Below are 9,170 nucleotides of genomic sequence, written 5' to 3' on the forward strand. Positions count from 1 at the left end.
CAAAAAATTACCACCTGCCACACGCTCTGGATGGAAAAGAAATGATCTTAAGCCTCATGAGAAAACAATCATCTCTGTCCCTTTACACCTCCTCATTTCTGTTTGTTTTGGGTATGTGTTTATAGGGGTTCCGGTTCCCAGGAAGCCACGCAAGAGAGATGTTCAAGTATGCTTGACTACATCAAAGCTTGTATGTTCTTAGCTTGTCCGAGAGAGAAGCCGTCAGGATCGAGAGGAGAACTGGTAACATGGATGACAGCCAAGCACACTTTGCAGGCTAAGCGGAATTTTTACAGGTCGATTTATTTATTTATTTTTCAATGATTGGCAAGGCTGGCCAAATTGAATTACTCAGTGTTGATTATAAAGTAGGTTAGTAGGCAAGCCCAGAAGGTCAACTTTTCCACCACTACAACTGTTATCCTTTATCTCCACCCGAATTATTCTTCAGGGAAATTACTCCCATCCTTAATCCAATCCACAAAGACAATGGCATTTCCTCAAATGACTTCCAATAATTCAAATAAGAGGACACTAAATGTAAATAATGCCTTGTTGACATTTGAATTGTAAATTCATGAACACGTTCATTAAGAACTTTTTGATTTAAAATATTCTTTTTCTAAATTGTATTTTGGAATGATATATAATGGATAATTGTTCTTCTTTGTTTATTGAGAATCCATTTCCCTGTCTTTTGGTGACAAAATCCCAGTTCCCTTTAAGGAAAATTTATCTCCTGCAGGGTGTATAGACTAGGTGAGACTGTAAATGAAGGCTCCTCACCTTCCCCTCAATAAGTGATAGAAATGTCACTAAGGCAGGTCAATCAGGGCCTCTCTCCTAAATATCTTGAGGGTGGCCTGTACCCATCATGGCAGCGTCCCTGATGAGATATCTTGAAATGGAGAATACTAAAGCAATCTGGTTCCTTCTTTTCCCCCTTGGTCTAGTTTCTCAGTTTTCTCTTCAATTCTGTGAGCCTCCCCCAACTGTATCTACCCCAACTTATAAATCCCCATTTTATGTAAATTAGCCAGAATCCATTCCTTCTGTTTGCAACCACATACTCTACTACACCAGCTCAAGATGCTAAAATGAATGGGAAGCAATGATAGTGAGACCAAGGTCTAGTCTCAAGGGGGTGGATTACTTGTTTTCAATAGTTCAATAGTTCTGAATTTGATCTCGTTTTCACCTCACATTGTACTAGAAACATCTGAGGGAGAAAAAATACATTACAGATTTCGCCACCAAATCTTCATTCTCTTGAAGGAAAAGTCAAGACATAATCTTTTCTAATATTTGTCTTTTTGTATTCTGTACCCTGGTTGGTAGTCTCAGTATCCACACCAATTCTAATATAAAATATAAAAAGAAAAAAAAACACTTAACAACAGCAAAAGGACCAGGTTAAACTTCTATCTAACATTTTCTTCAGTGTTCCTTCAAAAGACAACACTGGGAGATTATGAATGATATGGATTTTGAATTCTGTATCAGACTGTGCCAATTCCTTAGATTTGCAGATTCTATAATCTTTCTAAATTAGATATTTCATTAGCTTTAATATATCTCCTAACCTGACTCAGACTCTAGGATGTGTTTTGCAATGTGGGTTCATTTGTAATTGACTTTTTAGGATATTATTGTATGAATAACAGCTGAAGAAAATCATCCTCCCTGTTCTGTTCTAAGAATTGAGATAATAACAACAGGTTAGCACAGGTTTCCTTGGGCACTGAAATAACAAGCTACTTGGGTAATATAGTGGCAGAGACCACAAGAGAAGGAAGGTAAGGGAGGGAACTAATGGATATTGAACACATATATCTTGCCAAGCATTATGATAGGAATTTATTATCCCCATTTTTAAGAGAGGGAAACTGAGGCTTAGTGAAGCTAAGAATATAATCTTTGCATTCTTTGCCCTGGCCACCATGGTATGTGAACCACTGAGGAAACTCAACAAAGAAAGAAAAGACATAGGATCTAAGTAACAGGACTTTCACCACAGGAGAGAAAAAGGAGATCTTCAAGTTAATGGGGAGAAGAGATTCCGGGATGATTATCATGTGGCAGAGTTAGGGAACTGTGTTAGAGAAGGAGATCAGAGAGATCTGGGACAAGTGCCACCAAGAAAGTGAAATTTTAAAATATCTGGTATGTTCTAATGTTGTGAAGACTTACACATGGAAGAAATTTTAGGGGTGAATTGGTGTTTGGTTCCTATAAAACTGTGCAAGTAGGAAGCAAATGAATGATTAATGCTAAAGAAAAGAAAAAATGCATAAGAAAGAAAATATACTATGAATATATTACAATGCTTAGTTTTGAATAATCTCTACTTTATATAAATTGTACCCAAAAGTGAGAAAAGGGAAAGCCAGTTATATTTTGTTAGGGCTGCCATAATAAAGTGTCACAAACCGGGTGGCTTATACAACAGAAATGTATTGCCTTGAAGTTCTGCAAGATAGAAGTCTAAAAACAAGGTATTGGCAGGTTTAGTTCCTTCTGAAGGCTATGAGAGAAGAATCTATTCCAGGCATCTCTCCTTGGCTTGTAGATGACTGCCTTCCTGTTCACATGGCATTTTCCCTGTATATGTGTCTCTGTGTCTAAATCTCCCCTTTTTATAAAGACATCATTCATACTGGATTAGGGCCCACTCTAATGACCTCACTTAAACTTGATTGCCTCTGTAAAGATCATATCTCCAAACAAAGTCACATTCTGAGGTGCTGAGGGTTAAAACTTCAATATGTGAATTCAATTCAACTCATAACACTGATTAATGTATTTCATGAAGCTAGTATTTCTTTGATATCAAAATTGAAAAAGAGTTTAATTGAATAATCTCCACTTAGTAACATTATAATAAAGACATGTATATATCAGTTTCATTTACAAATATAAATGTAATAAATTCAATAAGCTAAATGGTAGAGTAATAGAATGTAATAGTATATTAAAAAATAATTCATAATTAAGTCAGGTTTACCCTTGGAATGAAAGAATGAGTGAATCAGAAATTCTATAAATATAATTTGCCACATTAATGGACAAAAATAAAAATTACCTGTCATCCCAGATGCAAAACACTGTTTGATACTGACATTTATAATTTGAGAAAATATTTAAAAATAAGAAAAGTAAATAAGTGAAAACAATTAAATTAACAGAATAAAATGTAAGGTAGTATCTTTGTGACCTAGGGCAGGGAATGACTTCTAAAACAAAACTTCAGAAGCGTATATCAAAAGGCTAAAGAATAAATAAATAAATAAAAATTAAAAAGAACTAAATTAAATTACATCATAATTAAGAATTTTAGCTCAACTGAAAGCACTACAGATAAAGCTCATAGGTAACTATCAAAATAGAAGATATCTGTGGCATCTAAACCAACAAGGTATAATTTGTTTTGAATACACAAAGAACTCCTAAAATTCAACAAGGTAACAGCTCTAATAGATAAATAGCAAGGCAATTTATAGAAGAGGAAACCCAAAAAGTTAATAAGCATCCATCAAGATGCTCAAAATCATTGGTAATCAGTGAAATGCAAATTAAAACAATTACATTGGCAAAAAAAAAAAAAAAAAAAGAGGAAGTTGGATAATACCAAATAAATGCCAAGTGAGGATGTGGGGACAGAGATACTTTCATGAACTGCTGGAGTAAGGGAAGGCAAGAGGGCAATTTGTCACTCCTTAATCTTATTAAGTAGGCATTTGCCAATGAGCAAGCAATTCCACTCAGGCATGTATCCTAAGGAAATGATTCTTTGGGTCTATAAGGGGACATGTAAAGGATTTGGAAGTACCCTGAGTGTTTATCCCTGTGAATGTGGGTAGGAAAAAATAATTAGTACCTATATGGAATATTATGTAGCAGTTAGAATCAAAAGATTAGATTAGATTAGAAATAGAATGACAGGTAAAATACAGTAAGTATTATTTATAAAAATTTTAAAATTATGTACACTCAAAAATACATATATTTCAAGAACACTTTGACCTAAAAAGATACATGTAAAACACATTAACCTGTCTAGGGGGAAATAGTAGTTCTATAAGGATGAAATGGGATACATAAATGGAGGAAGGAAGGAAGGGGAAGGAAAGACCCTATTTGAGTCTGTTTAATGCACCAGAGGTAACTCTTTGCTGCTAGATGTATGTTTAGCATATCGGAAGGAAAATTTAAACAAGGATTTTGTATAGGGGTTGCTAATGAAAATCTGTTAGTAGAAAAAAAAAATTGATGGATTTGACCACATCTAAATCAAATATTTCCATTTTTCCATAAACAAATCAGCAAATTTTAGGGAAAAGATATTTGCAGAAGTGATGTGGAATTGATATTTAGACTATATAAAGAACTTTGCAAGCAAACAAAAAAGAAAAAGGACAGAAATTCAAAAGAAAAAAAATGGGCAATGGACAGGAACAGGCAATTAACAGAAGGGGAAATGAAAACAGCTACTGAGTTATGAAAGATATACATCCTCATTAGTAATCAGAGAAATGCAAATTTTAAAAAGTGAAATACCATTTTACACCCACCAGATTGGCAAAAATTAGAAAGTGCTGGCAAGGATGTGAGGAAATTTTACCCTCACTGTTGGTGAAATTATAAATTGGTGCAAACATTCTGTACAGCAATCTGGAAGTACTTAGTATGTGTATACCCTCACAATTTAGAAATTCTACTCTTGGGAATATACTGCAGAGAATTTCTTGCTCAGAGATCCACACAGAAACATGGTGATGGAAGATTGTAACATTATTTGTGGTGCCAAAAAGTTGGAATCAATCTAACTTTCCACTAGAGAATCTAGGTATCCACTATATGTCCACTAGGGAAATGAATATGTGAAATATGCTACATGCAAGAGTCAGAAATAGTATATGCATGTACTGGCATAATCTCCAGGACTAAGAAGCAATAAACTGGATTTGTATAGAGAAAAATAGATGTCAGAAACACTAAGTTATGTGAAAAGTAAGTAAGAGAATGAGATTTATAGCACACCACCATCTACATAACTAAAAACCATATATAAGTGACACAACACAATCTTCTAGATAAACACTAATAAATTAAATAAACAATGGGAGGTGGATTGGAAGAATCAGTGTAAAACATTTGAGGAGCTGCTGATCGGAGTGCCAGGGTGGATGGAAGACAGAGACCAAGGCAGAAACAGAATAAAACATGATGAAATAAAATAATAAAACAGGAGCCTTGTAAGGTCGATTGTTTCATGAATTGTCTCAATTCTGTAGACCTAAAATAATAAACAGCAACTGGAGTCCCTCAAACAATTCTCTCTACTGTTTTAAAAAGTGCTATGATTAGAAACTATATTTTCAAGTGCTTGAAGAAGTCTAGCAACAGACAGCAAATTAGAATTAAAGCAGGCAATGCCATTTATAGATTCTCTTGGCTAATCATTCATTTATATGCAGCAGTGGGATAGTGCTGATCTAGAGAGATATTCTATTGGTTTTGAACAACTTTGCAGCAGATGAGTGATTGAACAATGGCATTTGCGTAAGTTAAATTATTTTCTCTTTGTTCACATGTGGTGACCAGCATTTGAGGACTAAACACTCTACCAAATAAGTACATTTCTTTTTTTTTTTTTTAAGATTTTTTTTTATTCATTTATTTGACAGATCACAAGTAGGCAGAGAGAAAGAGAGAGAGAGAGAGGAAGCAGGCTCCCCGCTGAGCAGAGAGCCATACGCGGGCCTCGATCCCAGGACCCTGAGATCATGACCTGAGCCGAAGGCAGAGGCTTTAACCCACTGAGCCACCCAGGCGCCCCAAATAACTACATTTCTGACCAAATAATGGATTGCCAGGAAATGCACAGCTGGAAACATTCCTGCACAAGTTGGGTAGCTTCAAATCTGTCTATCATTTTTTAAAGCAAGTAGAGACGCTGAGAAGGGCATGAACTCTAAGCAAATGGAAAGTTTAGACCCACCCAAAGGTGTTACTTCTAATAATTTTAATTGGTCATCTTCCTACTCATAGGGAAAAATTAGTATAATGGGATTGCATTGCCTTTTTTATTTGGAACTTATGAATGGGCTGGTTCTTAATAAAGATAAATGGGACCCAAGCTGCAGACTACTGCCATGATGCCATTCTCTTCCAAGCAGGTTTTCAACATAGGCAGGAATCTCTACAGCTCTGGAGCACTATTAATACAAGTGAAATGAGATTCTTTTACATCTGGCTCCACTCTATTCTGGGCTGCTTAATGTACCAGTGCCAGCTCTTTGCCACTAGACGTATATTTAGCATATTGGAAGGAAAACCAAAAGCAAGGAGTTTACATAGGAGCTAATCTGATAATTACATGGGTATCCAAAAGCCAGACAGTAAGGGATAGTGAAAACAATATAATTAAATAATTTGAGTGAGTCAGGAAGACTAGAGGAGAGGAGCTTGCCTCTGAGACTGGATGCTGAATACATTTTATCAAAGAAGGAAATCGAAGGAAGAATTTGATGCAGAAACGCATTCACTCTCAGAAGATGGATGGTAGTTAATAATCTCCAACCTCCCCTTTGGCCCAGTGTTCAGTTTTCAGTGAGAACTTGAAGTATGATTTTAACTGAAAACAGAAAGGCAAAGAAGATTGGGGGAAGTTAATTTTAACAACATTCCAGGTAAATTCTTCTAATTCCTGAGGTATGAAAATGGGGACCAGGCATGAGAAATGTGGAATCCCCAAGAATGGCATTCTATCAATACCAATTATTTTTGCTGTCAATATAGAATTTCCATTTGCCAAAGTCTTCTAGGTCTTTCTGAAGCTGCCCAAATTATTCCTCCCAGGAGCTGGCTATCATTACCTCCAGGCCCCAGGTGGTACGGCTGAGAGGTTAAGTGAGGTGCCCCAGGCTGCACACTTTATTTCAAGGCATCAGGTGCCAATATAGGATTATCTCTCCAAATTTCTGACTCTTTGTACAACAAATGCTGCTTTCCAGGGTAAAACATATCATATAACATCTGTCTTTAGATAGTGTGAGAAACTCTCCTGAGCAGTGCAGACCTCTTGGGGAATAGCATCTACCTTTAGAGGCACCTAGCACATGTTCATCTACGAGTCCCCTTGATAACATGGGGTGTACATCACGTTTATTCAGCAGCAAGAACAGAAGACTTATTCAAAGAACCAGTGTTGAGTAGGCAACAGAGCTTCTAGGTCACTAGCAAGATTGAGTCATGTCATAAACAAACACATGGGTTCTTAAAAGATATTCAGTATCACTTAAGGAATTAAACTACTTGCTTTCCTAAGAAGGCAGAATAATATGGATAGGAAGAGTACAGACCTTGGCATCAGACTGGGTATGTCCTTGTTCTCCACCAATGAGTAGCTAAGTGAAACTGATCCTCATTTTCCTCATCTGCAAGAAGGAAAAGGGAATACTAGTTGAATAGGGTTGTTGTGCATACCTTCACCACCACCACCCACCTCATCCCCAGAATCTCAGAATGTGACTTTATTTGGAAATGGGGCCTTTGCAGATGCAGTCAAGTTAAGATGAGGTCATTAGATAGGCTCTGATCTAATACAACTGGTATTCTTACAAAAAGGGGAAATTTGGACGCTGAAAAACATGCAGAGGAGGAAGACAATATGAAAAGACACAAAAGGAACACCATGTAAAGAAGGATAGAAGTGGTGGAGCCACACACCAAGGAGGCCAAAGATTGCTGACAAATCACCAGAAGCTAGAAAGAGACAAGGCGGGATCCTTTTCCTACAGGTGTCAGAGGGAGTACAGTCCTGGTGTCATCTCCATTTTAGACTTCCAGCCTCCAGAGCCAGGAGAGAATAAATTTCCATTGTTCTAAGACACCCAATTTGTTGTTATGGTAGCCTTGGGAAATTAATGCATTGCAAATGTTGAAAGCAATTATTTATGTAAAGTGCATATGTAGGCCTGCAATAAATTCGAGTTCTCTTCTTCAAAGAAAAGTATTTATACAGTAAAATACAAATACTTTTCACTTTCTCTCTTGAACTTCATCATAGTCTGACCCCAGAGCAGATGGATCTTTGCATTTGTTACAGCAGCCTTAAATTCTACAGGTCAATGCCAGAAATTACTTGGTTTCCTAGGGGAATCTCTGGGTTAGGAAGAACTGAGCACTGAGTCAAAATCCCTTGATCTAAACTGGAGGGTAGAAAACTCCTGACTGGAACATAAACTTCCACTTATTGAGAAGATCTGAGATGCTTTTCTCTAAGGGACACTGGGACATAGTGTCAGGGTAAGCCTAACTCCTACACCTTGGGTCCCAGCCAATACGCACCTATAGGCAATACCCTGGCCAAGGTTCTTGAACACCATGAAATTAAAAGAGCATCTGCTTTGAGGGGACATTGGATGCAGTGGATGAGTGTGTATGCTGGATCCAGATAGCTTGGGTTTGATCTCAACTCTGGTACTTACTGTGTGTCCTTGTTATTCTCGATGCCTGAGCTTCCTCCTTTGAAAAATGGGCATGATAACAATACCTAACGCAGAGGCATATTGTGAGGGTTAGTTAGCACAGCTAAAGCATATGGTGGTTGGAGGTATGTAGTCAGTACTATGTGAGTGTGTGCTATTATTGTTATTACTGCTTTCATTAAGATGTAGTTCCCATTTGTTCTCTAATCCTGGCAACTGGTTCCTAACCTCAGGCCTGAAGCTCTTATCTTCATAACTCACCTAGTATTTAGTCTCTAGAACTGGAGCCTAGACCAGACTGTACAATCTCAACCCATTGTTGTGAGAAGAAAACCAGTGTCTGTGTGCCCCTCCCATCTCCCCAAAGACATCCCTGAGGTTGCCCATCTGCCAAGATGTCCAAATGTTTTGAATTCTCTGTCTCTGGGCTCCTCCCTTTCATGCTGTCGCCTAACCATCCCCTAATGTGTTAATCCCTCCTCTGATGGGAAAGGGCTGGGTTACCACCTTTCACCTGCCAGTCAGAATGGACTTTCTTTATATTTCAGCATCTGCGCTGTCCCTGGGAAATCGGAGCGGACATCCACAAGAAGGCTTGGTGAGTCCTATTTGCTCTAACTTCTTGCAGAAAATGGAGTCACATCTAAATGTGAGATTGAATGTTTCCACATCCCACCA

Source organism: Mustela nigripes, chromosome 3 (assembly GCF_022355385.1).
Source record: "Mustela nigripes isolate SB6536 chromosome 3, MUSNIG.SB6536, whole genome shotgun sequence".
NCBI lineage: Eukaryota > Metazoa > Chordata > Mammalia > Carnivora > Mustelidae > Mustela > Mustela nigripes.